The 27,864-nt window shown below is 40.9% G+C and overlaps 1 pseudogene; it reads right to left on the reverse strand.

The window, feature by feature from the left end:
- Positions 1-18,602: 18,602 nt before the first annotated feature.
- LOC117044828 lies at positions 18,603-18,712 on the reverse strand (annotated as a pseudogene).
- Between the last annotated feature and the right edge of the window lie 9,152 nt (positions 18,713-27,864).

Consider the following 27,864-nt stretch of genomic DNA (forward strand, 5'->3'; position numbering starts at 1 on the left):
AGATCTAACTGTGGGCGGAGAGGTAAAAAGAGACAATCCTGAGTCCTAAGTAAACATTTGGGCTGAAACTAGGTCTCTGCTAAAACAGCCCCCTGCTTTTCTAGGGTGAGCAATATCTGGTGGACATAAAAGGGATTTTTGTGTTTGGGTAAATTTCTTAATACTGTTTTGGGGGAGGAGGCTGCTTAGAGGGTTATCTGACTGGTGCAAGGTGGCAGAGGCCAGCAATAGGTCCGCTTTTTGGTAACTTGTAAAACCAAAAAGCTTCATTGCTGCTTCCAGTGGTTGTAAACCTGTTGCCATGCCAGTATTGTTATGTTATACTGTGCTGTTATGTTGCACTTCAGAGAGTTTCCATTACAGTCGTACCTTGGAAGTCGAATGGAATCTGTTCCGTAAGTCTGTTCGACTTCCAAAATGTTCAGAAACCAAAGCATGGCTTCTGATTGGCTGCAAGAAGCTCCTGTAGCCAATCATTAGCCGCAGAAACCCCGTTGGATGTTCAGCTTCCAAAAATAGTTTGCAAACTGAAACAGTCACTTCCAGGTTTGCGGCGTTCGGGAGCCAAAACATCTGAGAAGTAAGCTGTTTGAAAACCAAGGTACGACTGTAGTTCAATGGTATTGGTGGAATAAAATGGACCTAAATCAAATAATTTGTAGATAAAGTAGAATCTACAACTATATTCCATAGAAATATTGGGTTAAAACATATACAGCAGAATAGGAAACAATGTAAAATCAAGCATGCACAGATGTAGCTTTGCTGTATTTTCATGCATAAACTAGATGCCATTGCTTTAAAAATAAGAATTACCTAATATGTGCCTTCTTTTCTTTGCATTTCCCCTTTATTCACTAGAATGACAAGAAGTTGGAAGCTTCGCTCCATCTAATCACAAAATGTGCCTTTCCCTTTGACTGCTATTCCAAACATTCTTGGAGGTTTATGACTTTTTGGCCCTATTCCAATAGTACAAGACTATAAATTACATGCTATTTTTAATGTGCACAAAATAATGTTTTATAATTAACCATTAGGCATTTAAATCTTTGCAAGGTAGGAGATACCTACAGGCTAATCTGTAAAATGATTTTATAACCAACTTCACAAGCAGATGTGACCTTCTGTACTTTTCAATGATAAGTATCTTGATACTATGGGTGAAATCTGGTGCTGCTGTTCTGCTCATTGAATAGCTTTCGATCCCATAAGCAAGTTCCACAGATTCTTCTTGCCCTGAATGCCCCCCTTGCCCAAAATGGCAGCGGCAGCTGACAGTGGCTGGCTCCATGGCCTTGTCCAGTAGGCAAACCTGGGTGACAGCTTTGAGGGAGGGCAGCAGTAGTGGGCCCTGCAGACAGCAGTGGTGGATGGTGAGGTGAACAATATGTTCCAGAACCTACAACCCTCCAGATGTAGTTGGACTTAAATTCCCATCAGCCACAGTCAGCAGCCACTTGGCAGGGATGATGGGAGTTGGATTCCAATAACAGTTGGAGGGCAACAGATTCACTCATTGGCTTTCTACATGCAGTACCCAAGCTAATGATGGTTAGGATAACAACTTACATTTATTTATAAGCCCACGACAATATATGACAATATATGAATAATTCAAGTTGGTCAGCAAGGGGCTGTAAGGTATTTATTTCTTCATGTCCTTGTGGGTTTCTTGTCTCACTATAATATTCCCTGGGTAAAAGCAGAAAGAGAAGATTTTCTCCCTGTTGTATGATATTTGACACTGGGATCTTCCAAAGAACATTGGGCGATTCAGGCAGACAAAAGGAAGTACCTCTTCACACTACACATAGTAAAACTGCAGAATTGTTCTGCTATAAAATGTAGTGAAAACCATCCTCTTGGACAACTTTAAAGGGGGATTGGACAGATTCCCAGAGGGTGAGTCAAATGACCGCTTGTCATGGTGGCTATGTGCTGCTTCACTATTAGAAACTGCAGTTGCTAAGGATCCTGCTCAGGAAAGTCCTGCTTATCCTGCTTCCAGGCTTTCCACAGGCATCTGTTTAGCCACTAGGAAAACAGGATGCTGGAGTGGACGGTCCTTTAGCCTGATCAAGCAGGACTCTTCTTGCATTTGTATGTTCTTGCTTTTGTCGTTTATCCCAAACTCTGTTGTCGTGTATGTGCAAATGTGGTGACAAAGGGGTTATAGAAACAAACGTATGAATATGGAATGGGTAGATGATCTTTGCCCTTTTCTTGGTAGTTGCTGCTGTTGCTTCCTCTCCCGCCTCCTGATTCTGCTTTTAACCAGGCTGTCACTTTGTAGAAAGATTTTAGGGAAAGTGCCAGAGCTATGTTGCTTGGCTCATTCTATCAACCAAGGTCATTGTCCTTAAGGCACAGGAAAAGATTAAAAAAAAATTATCCAGTGCTGTATAAATGGTCCAAACCACCAGTTAAAAGGCTTACTTCCTTTACTGGATTCTGTCAGTGTTTACAAGCTTAACACAGCTGCCAAGCTATATTTGTCCCACATCTCTGTGTGCTTAAAGCTTCACACATTTCACCTTCTGAAACACACACACACACACACACACAACTACATGTTTATCTTTATATCCTCAAGCTTCTTAGTCTTTATCTCATCTGGAATCAAGGACTTAATCCAGTTTAGTAGTGACAAGGATCCTGAGGATATAACCAAAAGATTATAGGGCAAGAGAAGAACCTAATCACAGAGGCAATTTTGCAGTAAATAAGGCAGGAAAGTACGGAATCCAGACAATTGCTCCAGGATTGATAGATCCAAATCTTATTTTTTTTTCCCCATATCACAAACAAAGGAATTACAGCACATCCGCATTATGATGACAGGTTTGGCACCAGAGGTTATTCTGTTTTGATTTAAAGTGAAAATGTTTCATTGGCCTACAGTAGGGTGGCTGACCTAAATCAAATCTAATTGTATGCACTTAGAACAGCTCGGGTCTAAATTATCTATGCTGCAGTGCACCAAAAGGCATTTAAAAATGGGTCAGAAGCATTTAGTCGCATTTGCCAGCATTTGTGAACTGCCATTTGCATGTAAAGCATTACTTGCACCAAATATCAGACAATTGCAGCTTTAAGAAACAAGACGGCAGGAAAAGAGAAGCTCCTTTCTGTGAGGCATTCACTTTGGTGCTGTTAAATTAGGCTGAAAAACTCAGACCCCCAATGACAATGTGAGACAAGTAGCTAGTGATTTCCTGTACGGCTCTTGTTTGCCATTGTTGGTGTTTTATTTAATAATAGCTCACAAGTGTATTAGGCACTTGAATTAATCCACTATCAACACAGGGCAGGGATTTTATGCTGTAGAATGATTTCATTAGTGGAGTTAATACCAAATAGCTTTCAAACTTTCAAGAGAGAGAGATTACTAATGTCTTATTGCCTATGGTAAAGTGTGTTTTATTCATACTTTACCATAGTGTATGCTGTTTTGTACACATTACTTGGCTGGAGAACTGCATTGCAAAACTCAGAAGTGCGAATTTTATGGAAATCAGAGTTTAGGTTTGTGTATTGTCTCCAAAAGTGCAAATTCACCTTTAAATGCAAACTGATTTGATTTCTTCCCCATCCCTTCACATGGTGCTTTAAAAATCTAACCCATCATGGAGTTGTTTGATCTGCATTTTGGCTCCTGGATTGTTCTGTGCAAAATGAAGCTCTGCTTTTCCTCATTTCAGTGAAATCTTGATTGGCTTTCTGCTCATTTTAAAGAATTCTTGTTTTACTAATAAGTTTGCATATACAGCATTTGGAAAACACATAGTATACACAGAAAAGCAAGAAGAGGAAACCTGTAACACAAGAGGGAAGAAAATAAAAGGGTGAGGGATACAGAAATATGATGTTTAAGACAGACACAACAAGCAGTGCAGAGCACAAATTCATGGCTATCAATGGCTGTGTTCTTTCAATATTTGTGGCTGAGAATTCCATGCAGGGAGTCTTTTTCTACTCAGGTCCTGCTTGTGGACTCCCCATGGGCATCTGGTTGGCCAATGTGAGGACATGATGCTTGCCTAGATACGCTTTTGATCTGATCCAGCAGGCTCTTTTAGGTTCTAAATGCAACATATTTGGCCCGTATGAAGTTGCCTTATATTGGCTACGTCTGACCATTGAACCATATATGTCAGTGCTGCCTACTTGCACCAGATTTCAATGGTGTCTTATAGAGATATTTCCCAGCTCTCCTTCCTAAGCTGGAAATGTGTGATATTGAACCTGGGGTCCTCTGCATGCAATGTATGTGCTCTTGCACAGTGCTTGGCCCCATTCTAGATTCCATTTGTAACTGGGAGCTGTAGAACACTGGATTCCTTTTCAATGGAAGGGTGCCATTAAGCAGAGACCAAAACAAGATGATCCGTTCTTACCAATCCTTAAAAGCTAATATTTGTTTGTTCAAGTTGTAATACTTATTTCTCTGAGCAGTTTAAAGTAACATTAAAAATGTACAAATACAATTTAAACTCTCATGTAGCAAAAGCACTTAAACCCACTATAAAAAAACCAATTTGAAATAGTATGCTACCCACCATTGTCGTAACATAAAGTACAAGGATGAGTCTGTGGGAGACATAAAGGACTCCATTCACTGCCAGATGTATCTGCTTTTTAGAGTTTCCTCTCCTTTCAGTGTGATCCACAAAACACTTAATCAGACATTCATTAAGGCTGTTTAATTGGAAGCAGAGTTGTCACAGCTATTTGTGGCCCGCACTTTCTATCAATTAAACACCACTGAAAGTTTCACCATTACTAATTACGTTCTGGCAATTGTTTTCTCTAACAAGCTCCCAAATGTCTAATGTCATTTGCACTGAGCATGCAGATCAAACTAGGGTAGTTGCACTAAATGCCGTTAGTCTGGTGAGCTATCCTTATCAAGCATAGCAGCTAGACTGGACTTATGGTGTACTTTATCGGTGTAATGAATTCTGCCATGGTATCACTGACAAGGCTTGGAGTGATGGGACTGTGAAGCAAAAAATACTGCCAATACAGGACATGAAAACTAATCTAATTATTTCTAGAGATGTATTCTTGTAATCCATTAACATAAGCAAGTTGTTTCATTACATACACCTACCTATTCATTAACTTTGTCTCATCACTTATGATTTAATAATTGCTGAGTGTCATTACTTAGTGGTTATACAAATGAGCGGTGTTAACTCTCAACTTAGCAGGCACCATAGCCTTGTATGAAATAACCTTGGCAATACTTAAGATGCATCAGAGTTGGGCTTCCTTCCTGGCCAGACAATGTTTACTTTATCTCACAGTCAGCAGACAGCATTCTTCAGAAATGGTCATGTCACTCTGAGCTTACCTCAAACCCAGTGAGCAGTTCCTGCACTGATCTCCAGTAGTTAGTGCAACACACTGGACAGCCAGTGAGTCTGTGGACAACTATTGCATTTTTATTAGTATTGCTGTTGTTTTTAATTGGACTTTGCATCCACCTTTCTCGAGAGCAAATGGAAGAATACATGTTTTGGGGTAAAGCCAAACCACTGGAGAGTTACAGCGTCGGCTGTGAGACCAATACGGGAGAGACTTTTTTTATTGCAGGTGGGGCAGATATATGTGTTTCATTGCTACAGGTACAGCATGGCATTTATTCTCTCTGTGCTGCTCCCAGTGGTCATTCCTTCTCTGGTCACTGCTGTAGCAACAACAATAATTAATAATAATGATACATTTCATTCATAGCAAATTGATTTTTGATTTATGCACTGTTATTATTTTATAATATTAACAGCAACAAATTTTATTTCTTCCTGATTTATTCATCATCAATATTGCTATCATGATATTTCATTTATAGCAAATTGGTTATTTATTTATTCTTGCATTGCTTCCCAAACTTCCAAGAAACTTTTATGAGAAACTTCTTTGTGAGACTTGCTCTTGGGAAACAAGGAGCTTGTCACAGCTGTCCATAAATTTGTCATTTTAGTGGGTTGGATCCAGAGTATTCACGGTGGGGAACTCTGTTCAAGAGATGTTCCTCTAGAAGAAGGGGAGCATTTTTTGCTGGTTCTCCTACAGCCCACTAAAAGCCTGCTCCAGGCAGTTGGATCACTTTCTTGATTATTATTTTTTTGGTGGGGGGAAGAATCGGGAACCCAGCAAATAAAAAATTTAAAACTCACCCACTTCTCTCCCTTTCCCTTAGTAACAGCTTCTGCAGTCTTTGTTTTCGGCCTGAATAGAAGGAAGCCAAAAATTATGGAAACGCAACCCCAGAGTCATCCACGACTGGACTTAACGGTCAGGGGTCCCTTTACCTTTACGTGATAGAGAAAAGGCAATAGGAGAAGGTCTGAGCAGAGGTTATGAAGTTCTTACATATCTTTCAAGGGGGGAGCGATATTGCTTGCTCCCCACTCCCTAATCCTAAAATGAACTGCGTTCATTCAACAGCTTATAGTGAAAGGAATTTAGATGTGACTGAATAATGTATTTGTACCCCTGTATCTATCTAGTTGTCTATCTACTATAATCAGTTTCAGCTAACAAAAAACAACCTTTGGTAGGGGGGCTGTAATACTTTACAAAAGATTTTACTTTTATAGGATGGTTTTTCTTAGGATCCTTTGCATTCTTCCATTCAGCAGTATTCAGTATGGGGAGGTGGTAAAGAAGGATTACCCTGGTTTAACAAAGTGCAAAACTAATTGAATCATTAACTGAATATTCAGATTCAAATATCTTTGTTCCCTCTGTTTACACTTCTGCTTTGTTCTTCTACACGCCTCTTTTCTTTCTCCCTGTTTGTAAAACTGCTTAAGTTTGAGACCTGTTCCACAAAAGGTCATGTGAAAATGCACATCAAACATGTCAACGAAAGTCAAGGCTTTCTGTGTTAGTAGCTTTACGATTTACTCCCCATTAGTACTTTTGGCCCTTAGCGATTGGAAACATCACATTCCCCATCCCCAGTGAGAATGCACAACTCTATTTTGTTTGGCCAGCTTCTTTTTTCACATATAGGCTTCCATTATAGTTTTTGGAAGTGATCTAAAAATGTAAGACAAAAGAGATCATTCTGCCACTGCTGTTCAAAATTGCCCTTTTTGCTTTAAAAATAAATAATAATAAATTCACATTTGCTGGCTTCACTTATGAGACTGTGCTAACTAGAGGGATTTCTTACTGGCCTTACATCCAGTGCCGGAGTCTTGAAAAGACTGTGTGAACTAGAAATAGAAACCAAGGGACTGTTTCTTAGAAACAATGCATATTGTCCAGAAAACATGCACATTATAGTACAACCTTCCTCAAAGAAGGAATTGGGCTTTTTTTCCTGGCTTGGTATACATACAACCCAACAGACCAATGCATATTGCACATTCTCCAGGAAATAAGCATAATCTCCAATGGGCTTTGAGTAATCTGTATATGTTGATAGGGCTTCTACATACTCCAGGAAACATGCACAATCTGAGACTATGTATAACGGAACAATATCACAATGCAGCAGCCTTTCCCAACAGGGTGCCCTCCAGATATTATTGCACTCCCAACTCTCATCATTCCATTTTGCCCGGGGCTTATGGGAGTTGGAGTCCAAACCATCTGCAATGCGCCAGGTTTGGAAAGGCTGCACTGCAATATAAAGAGGTCCTAGGTTGAAACCAGATGTTACAGCCATCTCGTGCACCCCAACATTTAACACAACAGGGCTGAGTTTTTACGGTCAGTATCATTTCTGCCTCTTCTGTCCTTCCTCTATCCCAGTAGGTAGCATGGACCTTGGAAGTCAGGGCAGGGAGAGACAGCAGTGCTAGTGGGCTCTCACAGTATTGAAGCAATCAACTTGTTTGTCCCACTCATTTCAGTCTTGCTTGTGAGCTTTTGAACATGGGCGCTTGTTTTTCATGTTCCCTGCATCCCTGTTGGCAATGACTAAAGAAAAGCAGTCCCATGCCTCCTATTCTCCCCCACAAAGTTTAGTATGGCAACAGCAAGAACACCGTGGTGAACTCCCCACAAGTGACACTCAGTGGTGTCAAGTTGAAGCATATTTGGAACATGTCATGCATTTTGTCTTACTAAATGTTACCAGGGTGAGGAAATGAGAAGGAGACAGTCAGCTGCTTTTGGCAGCCACTACTGTGACATTAGTTCCCATCCCAATTTTTCAGCATCCCACACTTTTGCTTTGCAAAGGCAAATGATCTAAGCCTACACAATAACGTAGAATCATGGCCAGTTTAAATCCAAAATAATTTAGTATCCATTTCCCTTTTCAGCCCTATTGAGATTTCAGATAACTTGCTTGTAACTATAAAAATAAAACACCTCTTTCCACTTGCCTGTGATAAGAGCTGCCGGGGTCAAGAGTTTACTGTGTTTTCTGTCACAATTTACTGTTAAGACATCAGTTCACTCCCCCGTCAAGCTCCAAATTCATGGTGTGGGATCTGGAGAGACACTCTTCTAAGGCAGAGAGAGAGAGAGAAAGTTGTCTCACGGGGAACTAAAATATAACACAAAAACTACTGTCAAGCTCAGGGAAGCCAATGCAGACATCAATCAGTCTTATGCTCACTATTTAATGCACCGTACAGCTACTTATGCCATTTGCAGATGAAACCACTGCACATACTGGTTTAAGTATTTTCATAAGCTTTATAAAGGCATAGCCTGTAGAAAGACATATTCGGGATCTAATAGAAAGCAATCATCAAAATTCCATTTCTCCCCTCAAGGATTGGAATGGCGGTACATGGAGAAACTCTAATAATGATTTTTTGGGGAGGAGGGGAGCCAGCAAATCCTTCCTAGTACATATCAATTCCAATTTATTTTAAAATATAATTAAGAAAACCTAGACCAAAAATGGCTACTTTTAGTCACATGACAAAATGGAGGTCTATTATTTGCAATGTATCTGTATACTGAAGACTAAAAAACCTAGCAGCCATACATATTGCAGAACTACCCCCACCCCCATTTCTTCGTTGGCATTGCCTGGCTCATGGTGAAGAATTAGATGCACCTGCTCGATGACCTCCACCTAGACACCTTTTATTTTGTAACAAATAAAGGTGTGGGGAATTTTGGGTCTCCCAGATGTTGCTGGACTCCCATTTGCATCATCCCCTGTGGAAGAAGGCAAGGGAAGGAGGCAAAGACAACACCAGGACCTGCTCCACCAAGATGGTTCCCCAGCCCCACTGCAGAGTTAATGGATGCCATCTGCCTTGTGAGAAGGAAGGAGGGAAGGAGGCAGAGGCAACATCAGAACCTGCTGTAGTCAAACTGCCCCCCTCCCACAGGGCCAATAGGCAGCATCGGAAGGAAAAGAATGAACGAGGGAGATGCGAGCAGCACCAGAGCCTGCTCCAGTCAGACTGCCTGCTTCCCCCCAACAAAGGGCCAACATACACCATCTGGTTTGTGAAATGGAAGAAGAGAGCTACAGAAGCAAAGACCACATTGGGGTCTGCTCCATTCAGACTGTCCCCTCACCTCCATCGCCCAGCCAACTTTACAAGTTTTATTATACAGTGGTACCTCAGGTTAAGTACGCTTCAGGTTAAGTACGCTTCAGGTTAAGAACTCCGCTTAAGAACAGAAATCGTGCTCTGGCGGCGCAGCGTCAGCAGGAGGTCCCGTTAGCTAAAGTGGTGCTTCAGGTTAAGAACAGTTTCAGGTTAAGAACGGACCTCTGGAACGAATTAAGTACTTAACCCGAGGTACCACTGTATCTGTATTTTGTTTTAGTACTTTAAATTTGTGGACTGCCTTGGGTGCCTTGTCAGAAAGAACATCACCGGGAGGGAGGCAGTTTCCACACTCCTGGAATTAAAAAAATAGATGCCACAAAAATAATTGTAAGGTTTTTAAAAATCTATCTATTCTAGGGTTACATTTCAGCAACACTTTTCACCAATAATACAACACATGCATATTGGGTTGCCGTCCTGAATTAATCTCTATTCCATTTTTCTCCAGTGATGTAGGCTGGTACCCAACTAAGTTTTATTAGAGTAGTATATTGAAATATTAATTTAATATAACATAATTTAGTCATGTGCATCAATTTCAGTGGGTCTACTCTGAGTAAAACTTCACTGAATACAACCTGTAATGCACAATACTAAAAATCTAAGCTGAGAATACTTTGGTCATTCATCCGTTTGTGCCTTGGCACATGCTACCTACCAAGACCACACTTCTTTGTCTCTCTCCATGTGAATGTTTGTGAATGTTCCATGAAGTCAGCTGCTCAGCCAGTCAATGATGCAGATCAAGGGGTTCAATTCCAACCCCCCAACTCCAACCCCCCCAAAACCCTGAAGCTGGAGAGTTAGTTGTGTTCCACTTCCAGGTATCTCCATCATAGCAGCTTGGCCAATGGCTACATTGATAGGCATCTTCCCAGTCTGTATGTAATGAGTTCTGCCCTGTCCTGAGTATCCATGCACTCTGGAATCTGAATCAGTGGAAGAGCCTATGAGTATCCAGCAGGCAAGTCCAAAACACAGGGGTGGGATAGGATGGTAGGAGTACACCAGCAAATGCAGCTCTGCTCTCTCACCATTTGATCTTATTACATGGAGGAAATGGCACCCGAATAAAGCTAGTAACTGAACCTGAGCAGTTATGTCCCATCAATGTCAATATGGCTATCTAGTTTCTCTTCCTTATTGCAAAGGCAGATGTCCAAGATGTGCAGGGATAACACTAATAATATGACTAATAATTCGACATGCTTGTTTGCATTTTGCATTTTACCGGTACATATAAATGCCAGAAGCAATGACATGCAGCCCTCTTTAATTTACCTGACAGCTTTACTGTCATTGGCTGGTTGAACTTCAAGGAAAGTTATGACAGTAGCGAAGTTTGGCAACTGTGGCACATATTTTTGTAATTAAGTAAATGATTGCAAACCGCATCGCATAGACTCTGCTGAAGTTATTTACTAACACGTCAGATGCTGGAAGTAGATTGTATCCTCCTGCACGTACTATGTAGGAAATGATTTACAGTACATTCCTGTTAGTATTCTGCCCATTTTTCCTCCTCTATGACAAGCCAGAGTTCTCATTTACAATAGGTATTTCTATGATTTAAATAAGCACTTTTTTGCATTTTCAGTGTTAAATTAAAAGGCAATTTTATTTCTCTCTTAGGTTGCAATCTTATACACACATGGAAGCAAGTGTCATTGAACTCAATTAGACTTACTTCTGAGTAGGCATGTATAGGACTGCACTGTTTATGTATTTTATTCCATTTAAATTCTAAGAAATCAAGTGCACATTGTTAACTTCTCCTCAACTGGAATGAAGTGATGCCACCATCATAATTCCTTGGCATTTAAGGTTTACAAATGAAATCCTATTGGGATTATGTGAAACCCAAACCAAATATGTTGTTATATTTTGTTTATTTGTATCCAGAAACCTTTGTTTACTTACTTCTTCCTTCCTTCTTTCTTTCTTTCTAATTCAAGACATGTAATTCAACTGGCAAACCATGGCCTTTCTCAACAACTGCCCCCCCATACATAGTGTCAGCCCCCCCCCCTCCAGTTTCATAGTGACTTAGAAAAGTCTGTGCTAAACTGGGCTTCTCCGGACAAACTAGGCTGCCAATCCTTCACAATAAGGGTATGGATAAATGGTTAGTATGCAAGTATTCATTTGAAGCTGATCACTAGAAAGGCTGATTATTAAGAATTCTCACTTTGGGAATAGTTAATGGTGCTCTCGATAAAACCTTTTCCTTCCTTGGATCCAGGACGGTATTCACTGATGCATTCTGGGAAGGCTAACCAAATCTGTAGCTTAGGATCAGAAGGCGGGAGAAAGGCACAACATCTGTGTCTAGGGCTTTGCTGCATTAGTTTTACTGCAATTATCTTCCCATTTAGGCTGTTTAGTTCTGGGGTAGCTCAGTGGCTAAAGCCTAGGATTATCAGGCAAGAAAAGAAAATGAGAGGTGGTCTGCGATAGGCTGAGCTGTAATCTAAACAAGGGGAGAGTGACTGGGCATTATCTTAATATGAATGGAGATTCCTGAGATAATGCATATAGCTCTTAACAGCGGGAAATAAAGGGGGCCTTGCCAACAGCCACTCCATTGTTCAGCTTTTGTCAGGAGTGAAATAAGAGCAGAAGAGCCTTTCAGGTCCTCTCTATGAGGCTAGAGGAGTGGAATGTGGTTGGAATCCAGCTAAGTGTTTGATGTCTCTTTCCTTCTCTCTGTCTCTCTCTCTTTCTCTCTCTCTGTGTTGAGGTCTTTTGTGAAAGAGACCTGGCAGGGACATGCAACCTTCCTAGAGAAAGGGCAAAGCCTGAAACAAGTCGCTTCCCCCTGTAATGAGCTGACATGCAATTTGAGGACAATAGCATGTCTTTATAGCCATCCATGGTTGAGCTAATAGAGTTGTGATGACTTTGCACCTGCTGCTGCCACAGCCTGACCATGGAAGGAGAACAACAACCCCCACCCCAAATTCCTACACTATGAAATCTCCCACAGGCCCACTGCTGTCTAACGCAAGAATGCAGTTTGACGGATGAAGTGCCTGGCAATGACATATCTCTTCAGGACAACAGCGAAATGACTAGAATTTTAAATCATAATCTTCCATTTCTTTCCTTCCCTCCACCCACCTCTTTATCCCTGCTTTCCACCTGAAGAGCGATATATTGCCTTGAACATGCAGACAACCTAACGGTACAATTTACTTTATTGGTAATGGTTCAATATGGTTCCTTTCCTACAAGCCTTGTGATACATGCTGCTCCCACATAACAGTCCATGACAACTCATACTGTATATATTAAGGTGCACTTTCACTGGAGAATAGAAGACAGCTTAGAGTTTGCAGAAATGTCCACATGATGTGTACTTTAAAAGAGGGGAAATGTTTTGAATAGAGGATTGGTCACTCAGTTGTTTTGCTTCACATGCCACTGATTAAAAAAAAACAGGCTCGGTTTCCTTAAATAGCAAGATGGTGTCTCTCCCCCCCCCCCTTTTAAATATCCTTTCCTTTTTGACAGATACAATGTGTAGCTTTGTTATGGCGTTGTGGTAAATCTTATAGGGGAAGACACAGCCGGGTCAGTGAGATTCTGTATTCACAGCAGAGTGTCTGGGAAAGGAATGTTTACATGACCCTCAGCACAAAGTTTAAATATATGCAGCAGTTTTGCTGTTAACTCCTTGAACTTTCTGGCTGAGCAGACTCGTTGCCGGGAAGAAAATTCTGTTCCACTTGTTTGTTGCATTGTTAGTTTAAAAATGTTCACGTCCTGTCAGCTGTTTCGGACATCTGCTCAGCTCTATAAATTGTCTGCATGGGGCAAGCGGTCTCCCCCTTCACCCCACCCCCACCAGCTTGGTCATTTTGAGGGGTGGAGATTGAGGAACATAAATATTGGCATGTCCCTTTTATTTGTGTTGGTTGAAGACGAATGAGAGAAGAGGGAATAAATCTTGCAAGCCCAGCCAAAAATAATGTGTGGCAAGGTTCTTTCCTGACAGAGAGCTGTCTTGGTCTTTCAAGTCTGTAACCTACATGCAAAGAAAAGCAGAGCTACAAGATGACCTAATGTTTGGTTAATGTGTAATTTAACAAGAGCGAATCAGAAATCCATTTTGTAATACAAGACTAGCTACAATCACATTTGGTGCCTTTTGACTTAGACATGATTGTCTTATTCAACATCAGCCCTATTGTTTGTTAAAAGAGAGAAAATCTCCAGACTAGAAACATTATTCAAAAGTGCCCACGCACCACATCCTGAGCAACTAAAACAGGAGAAACCAGATGGGACAAACCACAGAACTGTCTCCATAGTTTGAGGAACATTTTGATGAACTTTGGTAAGTCCACTACTTAGCTAAGCATTCCTGGTGTCCTTCGCCTAGGAACAATGAGAACACAACCCTGTGTATGTTAACACAGAAGTAAGTCCCATTGAGTCCAGTGGAACTTACTTCCAGGTAAGGTAAAATATAGTATCATTGCTGGCTGATATGTCAGTGATCTACTTGTGTGAGCCGTAAAATCATTTCTATGGAAGTCTTCAAGGGAAGTTGCAGTAGCAATTCCCATTAAAACATCTAAGCAGTTTCCAGTGGGGCCTAGTCAAAAAGTAGCTGTTCAGCTTAGTATGGGAAATGCCCTCACCAAAAAATATAGAGGGGTTTTTTTATTTTGTTGTCATCCACTTTGAGATTTAAGGTGAGTTGATGCTTGTTGTGATGCCAACTACCTCGGGTAGATAAAGAGGGGCCTGGTCTTCAACCACCAACCTGGTAAAAAGATAAATAAACCTTTATATCTGTGCACACACTGTTAAAACCAGGTCTTTCCCAACTCCTCAGATGCCACATTGTATTGGTTGTGATCTATGTCTAGACTGTCTGCAATGCCATCCACTTGCTGCTGCACAAGAGATTCTATGGCTGTGCAGTTCCCCACCCCCTAAGGACTCCAGAGAGACCAATCTGTTTGCATAAGTGGATTTGTGAATTGCAGTCTGTCACTCAGCCAACAATTCCAGTGTGCACCCAGGAGCTATAATAGGCAGTGCTTCTCTGCACAGACAAGGACTTCCCCCATTCCCTTAATGATGGGGAATAGTCCATCTGCAAACTAGACTTGTGCCAGTGGACCACTTGCTGACATGAAACTGCAGAGGACAGCTCCTGATTATGCAGAGCATATTCTGCCCGGAAGAACTCCCTCAGATCATCAGTTTGCTCCCTGCAGCTTTGATCGTTCTATTCTGTGTTTCTAGCATTTGCATTAGTTTTAGGCCATTAGTGACACGGTTAAGCAATTTGCCTTAAACCTTTAGTAGACGTTAAACAAATATTTTCCTTTTAATTCAATTTCTAAACTAATGTCAGTGTGTAGATTCATGTAAGAGCGGTAAAACTTTTTTAAAGGAGGGTAACCCGCTCAGGCATTAGAGCCACCGTTTTTTTAAAAAAAAATAAGTTCAGCAGCTAGTGAGTGATCCAAGGGAAATGACAGAGTGAATACATTTTACCGGTAATTCATGCAACATGTACTAGACTAAGTTGGCAATGGCTTGGTAGTTTCCATCGCAGGAATGTCAGAGATGATCAAAGGGAAAGTGACAACAAATGCCCTTGTGGAAGGCACAGCACAGCACTAGCGATGGCACCAGGAATGGCTGGCTTTTGTCACTTGCGTCCTGCTATTTATCTTATGATGCAAACATTTCACCATATTGCTAGTCACTTAAGCTTCACTGTGAAGTTCTCATGCATTTTGGGGAATACAAGAGTGACACTAAAGAATCTTGGTGTTGTTGGGTACTTTTTTTAAACGTCTGCACCCTTTGAGAAAGTCCCACAGATGGATCTGACAGCTGTTTGCACCTGACAGATTAAATCTGGTAACTGAACTTGCTGTTTGTGCACTCAGCCAGTCCTTGAACTAGAACCCACGGGGAGTATTGAAAGCAGGTTTAGCAACTGAGTAAAAAAAAAAATGAGAGGACCTGCCATCAGCCAGACTAATAGCTGTGCTAAGCTTGTCACGGTTGGAAGTCGGCTATTTGAAAATCTTAAAGCAGTACTGTAGCAAGTGTCTTCTGCCCCTTCCTGCCTTCTCCCTTCTTTATTCTGAAACACAAAATCCAAAGTAACATGACACAAAGAGCTGGACATTTTACATAACTTGGAGCATAAAACACTGGGAGTATCCATGCTATTAAGTAATGTCCAGCAGGATTACTTAGGTAGTTTAAGACTGAAAAAGTGGTTTATCACATACAATCAGTGTATTCTTGTATTGTGCTGATGATTCTAGCAGACTTCAATCCTAGAAGTGATCCTGGCAATAAACAGAGAAGATATTGATAGAAAGCCTCACTGCTGTGAAGTGGTCTTTCTAAATCATGCTAGGGTGAGAGAATCCTTGAGGTCATAAGGCACACTTTATAAGGTTGCACACCTGAACTTCTAGGAAATATGGAGTTTCCCAGCCAGTTCCTGCATGTTGCCATAAGACTCTCTGGCATCAGCTACCTCATGGTCCCACTGCCTGCTTGCTGTTCCATCTTAAAATACCTCTTCCTTTTCCAAAGTAATTTGAACGACAAAGCCTGGCACTGCAATGCATTGTTCCAGTTCAGAAAGGTCTGTTCACTCATGGCTTCAGTCCTTCACCAGCAACAATTCTAGCAGTTGTTCAGTGAGAAGGAAGAGTGGGAGACAGGGCCGGCTCACCCATGAGGAAAGGTGAGGGGACCGCCTTAGGTGGAAAGTTCCACAGGGACAGCAGATCCCAATGGAGATCTTCACTCACCCCTTCCTCCCTGGTGGGTAGGGAGCACCATTTTGTGGTTTACCTCAGGCACCAAAATGTACTGGGGTGGCCCTAGTGGAAGATTAAAACCAGCTTCCACCTCCTGCTTCTGGACAGCTGGTGGACACTATTACTGATTAGCTGTCTGGAGCTATGTATATAGCATCCACCTGTAATGCAATGCCTGGGCCAACCAGCGATACAGGCACCAAAGCTGCTTGCACAGAAGTATGCCCCGCTTGTGGCATATATCAGTGTAACCAAGGCTCCCCCCCCCAGCCATTTCCATTATAAGAAAAGGGGGACATTTGTGGTGAACTTCCGACACCTCTTTTTTTAAGAAAAATAGCAATGAGTGACCCTTCAATACTGTACCTTCTGTGCTTAGTAATTCTGTGGATTTCATCCTGTCACCCTGTCAATTTTTAGGGGCAAAACTAGGCTTTATTTCACTCATGTCAAAGACCCAGTTTACCCCCCCCCCCAATGTGCATTTGCACGCATACACAAAGGCTTGGGGTGTTTACAGCACTCATCTGGAGGCTTCACCCGGAGCAAAAACCTGGCTAGCCCTAGTAGCTATGGCTCTGCAATTTTACAGTAATTATAAGAACATAAAAGAGTGTGCTGGAGCAGGCCAATGGCCAACCAGATATATATATAAGAAGCCTGCAAGCATAAGAGCAGTCTCCCCACTTGTAATTCTCAGCAGTTAGAATTCATTTTTCCAAAGCATGCTGCCTCCAAAAGTGGAGGTAGAGCACATCTATTGTGGCTAGAAGCCATTGGTAGCCCTATTCTTCATGAATTTGTCAAACACTCTCTTAAAGCCACTCCAGCTGGTGGCCACACTACCTCCTGTGGGAGCAAGCTCCATAGTTTCATGATGTGAAGAAATACTTTTTTGTATACTGCGAATCTTCCAAAATTCAGTGTCATTGGATGTCCTAGTATTGTGAGAGACAGGAAGAAAAACTTATCCATCCACTTTCTCTCCACACCATGCATAATTTTATGCACCTGTATCCTGTCTCCTCTTACTCACTTTTTCTCTCAACTAAAAAGTTCTAAATGCTGTGACTTTCATCACAGAGGAATTGCCCTTGATCACCCTGCTTGCCCTAACTGTACAATAACCTTTCTGAGGTGAGGTGACTGGGACTGTACATAGTATTCCAACTGCAGCCTCAGCATAGGTTTGTATAACAGCATTATTATATGGGTAGCTCTATTTTCAATTCCCCAGCTAATGATCCATTAAACATCATTATCAAGTATAGTGCCCTGTTTTGGACACAAGAACTGATACACTTGCAGTGGCTTCCTCCATTGATTCATCATTACTTGGCCTTGCTATCAGTTCAGTTCTGTCCTGTACCCTTATGTTTGTGTGACACATTTGATATTGGGGGGATGTTGTCGGAATAGCAGCTCTGACTCCCACTGTTTCATTAGTATAGCACCTTGGATTGGTTTGCAATGCCAGTATATGACATCATAGCTTGTACTGGCAAAGTAAATTCATTGTGCTCTCCATCCTAACCACTTATTTGGTACGTAAAATTAGGCAGTACTTCAGGCTGTTTCTTTTTCCTTTTCACAAAATTCAGCTGCAGTTTGACTCATACATTCCTTCTGAGAATCACTAGAAATTGATGGAGAGGTCTCAGTAGGGTTCCAACAACTGTTGCTCAGCTGGATTTCCAAAAGTGTTCTGCTGCTGTCATTTTGAATATGTACACCAGAATTAAGTCTTGTTCTCATGCCTACCGTGCAATTTTTTTGTCTTTCAGTAAACCTAAATTTTACCAAGAGGCTGAGAATTAATTTAACCAATGCTGGCAAGAATTAGTTAGCAGAGAAATGAAACAGTTCTTTCTCACTAAATCCAAAAATCACTAACTATTTCCTTCCTTAATGAGCTCAAATACAGATAAGAAGAAGAAATGCATGCAAACTTGATTGGCATGCTTCGGAAGAGAAACTGATTTTATCCTGGTGCTTCCAAAGATTTTATATAAATGCTCATGGTGTGAAGAAGACCTAACAGGGATAGGCTATATTCTTCCAATTACTGAAGCTGTAAAAATCCTGCCAATATCTACCAGTACTTCTTCCAATACTTGCTGATATACCTGTCTAGTTGATCTTTTCAAGTTTCTTGAAGCATCATAGTTAATGGCTATTGTATATGAAATGAAAGTGGCTAATTATATATTGGCTAATTGAAGAGATGTTTTAAGTTAAACTCACCTAGGCTTCTAGCATTACTTCAATATTTTGTAATGCAAAATCATATTTAAAGGTCAAAACCGATAAGAACAGATACTACACTTGATCTTAGCCAAAAGGCCGAGAAGCGACCACTTCCGGCGGCGACGCCATTGCGGGTGGTCGTGGGCTGCTTCGGCTGCGAAGCGCCCAGTCCATCCCGGGGGTTTGGAGCCCCGCTACCGCAAAGCGGGGCTCCGGTGGGGCGCGGGAAGAGCGTCCCGCACCCTGGGCTCCCCGGCTGTGCCCGTTGTGGCTCCGAACCCTTCCCTCGCTCCCCCTGTAAAGGGGGAGTGGGGGTGAAGGGACGACGGAGCCGGGCTATAGGGGACATGCCCCAACCGGGATGTAAATGCGGCGGCAAAGCCTGTGATGAGCGTCTAAGTTCTACCTTTGATGTATGGATCTAAAGAAACCCGGTGGTCGTGAGTACTTGATTGGACTAGATATTTTGCTTTTTGGACGATCCGGGGGGAAGGAGAAAGGCAGCCTGCCTCCCTCCCTTCGAGTGAAAGAAATTAACCAATTTGAGTGACTGCTGCTACTGAACTGGTTACAAAGTATTTGAATTTTGATACATGAGACTGTTAAAAAAAATTTGGGGGGAGTAAATTTGCGGAAAATATCTCCGTTTAAAAGCTGCGGTATCTGCGCTCCGGCTTGGAAAAATGGCGACGGAAAGTTTAAACTGAGGTGAAAAACAACTCTTATAAAAGGAAGAACATAGAGACAGGAATTGTAATTTGACACTCACTCCCTCCCCCTCTACCATCATGTTGGACTGTGTCTTTGAACTTATTCTGAACTCTGGACTAACGGATGAACAAAGGCTCAATGCTTTGAGGCTGGAACTACTTTATCGGAAAGTGAAAGTCTTGTGTGGGGATTTGAAAAGAAATTTATTTCCCACAGAGGAGGCTTTTAAAAACTTTGACACTTTGGAAGAAAACCTTGGCAAGGAGCTGAGAGGGTTGCTGGAAGGATGGAGAGAAATGACAGGGCGACTCCGGGAAAAAGTTTCGCTCCTTGGGGGTGGCAGCCCCAGGACGACGATAAGATTTGATATATCCAGACCCCGAGGTGTGAGCTCGGGGGCAAGGGACAAAGAATTAAGATATTTACAAGAAGAAGAGGAATGGTGTAAAGAAACGGAGAAGCTGAAAGAAGATGAGATGGATACCCTGAGGCTCATTGCAAGGAGTATTTTGAACTGTGCCTGGATCTGTGGACATTTGGAAAAAGAAGGCAATTGGAAGTTTGGCTCTGGCATCATCAGGAGAAGGATAATGGACAGAGGGGGAGTGGGGTGAAGTATTAAGTAAAATCTAAAACGGTCTGTTATGGCATTTTGAAATCGGAGGGTGAAGACTGTCAGCTATATTTAGTTTTTTTTGTTTTTTTAATAAGAAAGGAGATATTTGAAGTTTTTATGTTATTAGCAGCAGATCAAAGGACAGAGGAGATAGTGTAGATTTGATAAGAACGACTGGTGAAGATTCATGATGATGTATTATTAGTAAATTTAGTATAAGATGATTAAGTTTATAGACTAAGATGATTAAGATGATTGTTTTATTTTATATATATAATTGTGTTTAATTTTTAGAAGAAGAGGTTAAAAAGTAGATTATGGGTATAAAATCGAAGGTGAAAAGGTAGGGGAAGTCAACCGTCAAGATTAAGAAAAAGGAATTTTTTTTTTTGTACGAGATGTTTAAAATAAGAAGGAAAATCCTGGCAATGTGTGTATTTGGTTTATAAATTGTATTTGTTTTGTATGTGTATAAATGTAGGTGTGGATATGGGTCTATGTTGTTATAAGTAAAAAATGTCAATAAATTCTTATAAAAAAAAATTAAAGGTCAAAACCAGCATCCTCGTGTTCTTGTGCAGAATTTCTTTTTAATAAAAAGATTCCCCCCCCAAAAGGAAACGTCCCAGCATCTTCACAGAAGACCAGAGTCAAACAACCATCCAGCGTAGTCATAAATAGATTTATTTTTAAAACTTATATCCTACCCTTCGTCTTATCTCAGGGCAAGCTGCAATATAAAACATGGAGAAGAATCAAAGAAGTTTCCTGTTCATGACAGTTCAATTAAACCCCAGCCATCTGTAAAGTATCACTAGATAGGCCAATTTTTAAAATACCTAAGGCCTGATGAAAAAGGAAAATTTCTAATAGTGCCTAAGGTTTGGTAATGTTGGTGCCAGCCAGATTTTGGGGGGTGGGAACAATTGCTGAGAAGACCCTCTGTCAAGCCACAAATCCGTTTGTCAGGCAAGAGGCATGGGTCCAAGAGCTTTTCGTTTTGTCCCATTGCTTTCAGTTGGGGTTTCTGTGGAGTGACATTTGTTCCAATTTAGCAGTAAACAGCGGGTTTTCCCAGAGAAAGTGGCAGGATCAAAGAAGAACTTCTCTGAGTCTATTTCCTTGCTGGCATGCAAATGCCGACTGCTTACTGGTCCGTTGGTTCACAGTAGCCAGAACTCACAGCCAGTCAGAAAAGGCCCAAATATCAACCAAAGGGAGGTAGGAGAGACTGGCCTACCCAAGTGGGGACTCACACACAGACGTTTCATGTACCTTGTTATGTGGGCCTTAAATATATGGCAGAAGTACTTCTTAGTGGCAAAGGCAACAAAATAATCTATCTATTTCTAGGTAAAAATCCAGCTATGGCATTGTAACAGTGTCTTTGGATATGCCCCATATGTACCATGATCATCCCTGAATCAAGGATAGTTGCAGTATATTTGTATTGGATTGTCCACTATTTATATTGCAGAGAGATTTAAAAAGGTTCCCAGACAAGATCCTTCAAAAATGGAAGAGCCTCACAAACTCATATTCATGCCAGATATGTACAACTTTATGTGACAAATCAGGCATCATTAGTGAGAAAATACCACCCTGAAACCAACTGCTATTGTACAGAATAAATTTCCATTCGCTAGTTATACTCGTTTCTAAAAGCATTGCACCTCCCTTGTGATGGAGCAACATGGATAGATGCCAGCTACATGTAGCTTGGATACTGTCAGACATATTACATAGACAGTTATAAAATATTCATGTAGTACATCTAGTTCCCTAGTACTCATTTATATTTTTCTCCTTCATTTTCCCAGTAGTCCATAGTGTTTACAAGAGTGGATCCCACTGTATTTCCGGGAACACACAGAAAGTTTTGACTTTGCAAGGACAACATGCAAAGGCCATTAATACTAGTCCTCCTGGTTCTTTCTTTTTAAAAAAGAAATGTTTCATGCTTTTTTAAGAACAGAAGTTTAAAAACATGTATAAGCATTTAAAAGTGAACGAAGCAAAAACATTCAGGGATTCAGTCCCATAAAAACAGGATCCAATCTTGTGGGTGAGGGAAATATAAGTCTTCACAAGATGTCTGAAGTAACTAGTGGCAAAACAAATGACATTCCACAGTACAAGGGCATCAGCAAAAAATTCTAGTTTTCACTGTCCTAACATACCATATTTTTCCATCTATAAGACGCCCCTATGTATAAGATGCCCTCTATTTTGGGGGACTTAGATTTAAGAAAATGGGGGGGGGGAGAGATGTGTCCGTGTATAAGACAACCCCTAATTTTTGACATTATTTTTTAGGGGGAAAACCTAGTCTTATACACGGAAAAATACGGTATTTTGTAGGGCGCGGTGCTCCAAGTAGATGATCTATCTGGATGTTAAAGTCTGTACAATTTTTCAGGTAACCTAATTCAAAGTTGTTTGAGGCTTTATATATTAACAATAAGACCTTGAACATGGTCCTGGATCTGATTGGCCACCAGTGCAGTTCCCTCAGCAGAGGTGCACATCTAGGTGGCCGCAGTATTTTGCACCAGCTCCAACTTCAGCACCAATCCCAGGGGAAGCCCTACATTGAGTACATTATAGTAGTCCATTGAGTACGTTGGAATCTACTACCGGTAGTAGATCCTGACAAGAGTTTCTGTCTCCAAATTGTTGGACAACAGAACATCTTTCCTCACCAAAATTATTCTGCTGAAGTGAAGAAAGCCAACCCGGACTCAGAATGCATTCAGAGTCTTTATGCTGTTTAATTCTAACTATATGTACCGTATTTAGCAGCTGGCTCTGGTTGGCAGATCTTGGGATTCTATTAAATAGCAAAGTAGATCCAGTAAGCCTGAAGGCTGACCACCCCTTCCCTTAAGGATACTTGCCACAATCTCTAGCTGACATACAGTCAGTGTCATCCTGAAGAGGACATACCCATGTATGGATGTAGGGCTCCTCACAGGCACATGAGCTCTGGTCAGTCATGGTTCATGTCCATGTGGAAGGAGATCTACTTATACACCTTCATGCACCCATAGGCCTCCTTCTCGCTGGCACCGAAAAGCGTGTGCCCATTGGTATCCACATGGTGGGCCTAACTTTACATTCCTAATGATCTATCATGTACCGGATAACAAAAACCTGATTATCAAATGCTTGGATTTGGGCTTTTGTTGATCATTCCTTGACAATATTTCTCTACTAGACAGTGCTGTGCTACAAGTTTAGTATTTCTGTTATTGGGAACTTCTTCCCTTTTTTTTTTTTTTTTTTGAAAGAAAGAAAGAAAGAAAGAGTAAGGAGGACTTCTTAGTAGGGATGAGACTCTGGCATTGGCAGGAAATGGGCAAACAGATACTGCAGTTCCAAAGAATGCAAAGCCTTAAGAGGTGTTTCTCAAGTCTAATAGGTCCTGCCTCCCCGACGGCATTTTCGTCTGGCTGTTTTAGGGCAAATGACTGCAGGAGCTGCCAGTGGTTGAGTGCCTTTACACACACACAAACACAGCTCTGGCTTATAAAGTTACAATAGAGCCCATAATCTTTTATTTATAAGTCTCTATTCACTTGTCACTTGCATCTTTCCCAAATGTAGCGGTACACAAAGAAATGGCAAAGGTGCTGTAAATGTTTTATACTGACTTAGGGGAGAGGCTCTACCTTCCATAAAATAACAGATAATTTGATGGAGAATGCATCCCTGCTGACACTTAATACTTTCAATATACCATTTATGATATAACTGCTGTGTAACAAAAGACAATACCTGGCATTTTCTGTGTATCTTTTGCTCTGCTATCTCGGTAGTTTGTGGTTTTGCTTAAAGCAGGGCAGGGGCGGGGGGGGGGGATAGAACATGGCAATTGATTTTCAGTGGTTTAAAAAAAAATTGTGTATCTGTGCTGGTCATAAAAAAAGAAAGGAAGACTTTGTGGCTCCTGCCATTATAGTACTGCTATCTAGACACCAGTGGAAATTACATCACCTCCTGTACTGACTTTAACCTGATCTTCAATGAGCTCTGCTAGCATAAAATGAAACCAAACCCCATGTCTGCTGTTGCTCTTTCGTAGTGCAAAAATGTACTTTTCACATTTTCCAACCAATATGAAGAGGGGGCTACAAAGAAACAATTTCATGACTAGAAAGGAAGCAATCGTGTTAACAAGCTTTCCCAAACTTTTCCTGTTATTTTTAAAGAAATCTAGTTACTTTTCTGCTGTTAGAGCAAATTCTCATAATACATAGAACAATGCTCCGTGGGTTTGCTCAACATGAAAGCCATCCTATGTTCAATGAGACTTTCTCCTTAGTACATTATTTATTTCTTCTATCCCGCATTTACAATTATACATAAGGCAGCAAAGAAATGCAAGTAAAAGGTATATTACATACCCAGCAGCCATTCTTGTTCCAAAGCTATCACCTTTTCTTTCCAATGATAAGCATATTCCTTTAGTGATAAAATGGATTACTTACCATTAAACCCCAAATGGCCTTGGTCAAGTCAATGAAATATGGAGCCCAGTAGTTGTGCTTGTAAAGAACTACAGTGGAACCTTGGTTGTCAAATGTAACCTGTTCTGGAAGACCGTTCGACTTCTGAAGCCTTCGACAACTGAGGAGCAAGGGGCGGTTGGCAAATTCCATTGAGAAAATGGAGAAACGCAACTCGGGAGCCATTCAACTTCCGAGGGGCGTTTGATAACGGAAGCATTCACTTCTGGGATTTCCGCGTTCGGGTTCCGAATTGTTCGGCTTCCGAGATGCTTGAAAACCGAGGTTCCACTGTATTTGTCACTTGGCCAGAATTCATTTCAGTGGCTAAACTATAACGGTTAATATTCTACCCATAATAAATATATTTCATCTTACAAAACTGTGGGTTTTGTTTTGTTTTTTCAAAAAAGAGGGAATGTATTTGTTTTGATATCTATACATTTTGATTCTCATATCAAAATTTAAAAATAAGAAATAGGAAACATATATATAAAACATAGCATCTATAACAAATCTTTAAAATCTATAACAATCTGCCTTGATGGCAAAAGATGGGTGAGTAATGTAATAGTAATAAAAGAAAAAATAAACTCAAATGCACAGGGCAGGGGGGAGATCACAACCCAATAAAAGCAGCTGGCAAAATGCAAGAAGTGGTGAGGTTAGGCATACTTTTGGGTGCAAGGTGTTCTATTGTCTAGGCACCACAACCATATCACTCAGGTCTGTCCAACTACATCTGAGGAATGGGTGATCAGGAAAATGAGACATAAAGAGAACTGAAATTTATAGATACTTCCATCCCTATCAGAGACTAGGCACAAATCCAAAAGTGTATTCAAATTTTCAGCCTAAGCATTTTGTAAAGCAGAAGTCCTAAGCTTCAAAGTGGGAATTTGTTTTGGAACAGTTGAAAGTTGAACCAAATGTTAAGTTTTAGCCAAATGCACACCCCTACTGTTAATACAAATCATTTAAAAAGATAAAGAAAGTCAGAAAACAGGCAGCCAGTTTCATATACAAATTTGCCTTCACAGCAGATCACAACCAGCCTTTAGAATCCTTATAGGTCTTGGTGAATAGAAGGGTTTTAATCTGGTACCAGAATAAAATGAATTAATATTGACTTATTTGCTATTTTTATAACTCACCCTTCCTCCCAAAAGGGAGTGCAGGGTGGATAACAATTTAAGGGTCCTTTCAGATTGTCACTGTTTTGCAAGTGGGATCATAGAATCGTAGAGGTGGAAGGGAAGGGATCCCAAGGGTCATCTAGTCCAACCCTTTGCAATGCAGGAATCTCAACTAAATCACCCAAGACAGTTGGCCATCGAACCTGTGCTTTAAAACCTGCAAGGAAGGAGAGTCCACCACCTGTCTTGGGTTCTGTTCCACTGTTGAACAGCTCTTACTTTCAGAAAGTTATTTGTGGTGTTTAGTCAGAATCTCCTTTCTTGTAACTTGAAGCTTGTAAAAACAAGCTTGCTCCATCTTCCTTGTGACAGCCCTTAAGGTATTTGAAGATGGCTATCATATCTTCTCTTAGTCTCCTATTCAATGCATAACCACACAATTCAAGTTGCACAATTCAAATGGGGTTGATGGTCTTGTGCAACAAACTTGTTCTCTTTTTTAAGGACTTGCAGTAAGGAAAGTGATGGGCAATCCACCCAAATGTTTGGGATAACAATAGCATGATGAAATTACATATGATCTCTCCCTAAACAAGTCGGAATGAATGCTCAGTAAAGAGATGTCCATCACATTTGAAAACTTTCTGTGTTTAATAGACAAGTATGGTAATCTGAAAGTGATCTGAAGCAATGCATTAGTCATAAAAACATTAAAAACATCAAATAAATGAATATTTGACAGATAAATCATTTTGACTTTCCTGTAAGAAAGATGAATTCTTTGAAAGAGAAGAGGAGAGTAATACACTTTGTTTAACAGTTAAAGAACATGACTCAGATTCTTTTGAAGGATCTGTTCTAAGTTACAAAGGCTTTTACAGGTTTTAAAAGGTGTAAGCCATCCTTTGAAAAGGGACAGGGATGGAAGTACAACAAAGACCCAGACATAGCATTGCATTACACTCTATTGTCTTAATGCCATCCAAATAATGTCAGGGTCTGTTGAACAATTTCATGATGATCTTTCTTTTCAGTATCCAGACAGTTTCAAATGGAGTAAAAACTACTCTTGTAAAGACAGGTAAAAATGGGATGAATCATACCTACTTTCATCTGACAGGCTTATTTTATCCTTACAAGGTAAAAATGGATTTCTCTTGTGTGAGGTTTGAGAACTATCAGAAGGTATTCTTTAAACTAAGGACCTTTTGGAGAAACCAAGGAAGTGGAGTTTGTTCCAATGTCTCCAAGAATTGTCAACCCATTTCACTCCATCTCTTGTATTTGGACCCTCCTAAGAATTGTATGCTGTTTAGAGATAATTTGCCAGTCAGTGCACATGTTAATTTGCCAGATTACACAGAGAAAGCACTGCATTTTAATTGTGCAATTCCATGGATGAAAGGGATATCATATTCATAATTACAAAAGTCTACTCTATTTCGAGTCAGGCCATTGGCTTACTGAGAACAGGACAGGTTATTTCCTATCTTACTGCCTGAAATTGTTTAACCAGAACTCTATTACTCTATCATTATTATTATGTTCAAATGTATTAAGCACCTCTCCATCATGAAACGCTCAAGGCAAGGTACAGTTTCTATAATCTCAAGCAAACTACTATACAACAACTGAAGCCGCATCCTGGCAAGACAGAGGCACTATTGGCAAGCTATTCTTGTGTCTGGAGATTAGATGCATGACATGTTCCAACCAGAGTCACACTCCCCTGAAGGAGCAGTTTTGAATGCTGCCTGTACTCTTAGAGTACATTGTTACTTGTGGTCCTAGTGGTGCCACTGCATAGTTAAAAACAAAAAGTGCCTTGTTCCAGCACCAGCATGTTCCTGGTGTCCCTGGACTAAGACAGCCTTGCTGTAGTACTACACATTCTAGTAACCTCATTTCTTGGCTACGGTAATGCACTTTAAATGGAACTATCCTTGAAGACAGCTTGAGATCTTTAGACTGCAGCCAGAACGTTGACAGCACCATCTATATGGAGTCATATAACAGCCATTCTGTGTGATCTGCACTGACTGCCTATATATGTCACTGGGCCCAATTCAAGGCGTTAGTGTTGGCGTAAAGGTAAAGGGACCCCTGACCATTAGGTCCAGTCGCGAACGACTCTTGGGTTGCGGTGCTCATCTCGCATTACTGGTCGAGGGAGCCTGTGTACAGCTTCCGGGTCATGTGCCCAGCATGACTAAGCCGCTTCTGGCGAACCAGAGCAACGCACAGAAACACCATTTACCTTCCCGCCGGAGTGGTACCTATTTATCTACT

This window comes from Lacerta agilis, chromosome 3 (genome assembly GCF_009819535.1).
Source record: "Lacerta agilis isolate rLacAgi1 chromosome 3, rLacAgi1.pri, whole genome shotgun sequence".
Classification (NCBI taxonomy): domain Eukaryota; kingdom Metazoa; phylum Chordata; class Lepidosauria; order Squamata; family Lacertidae; genus Lacerta; species Lacerta agilis.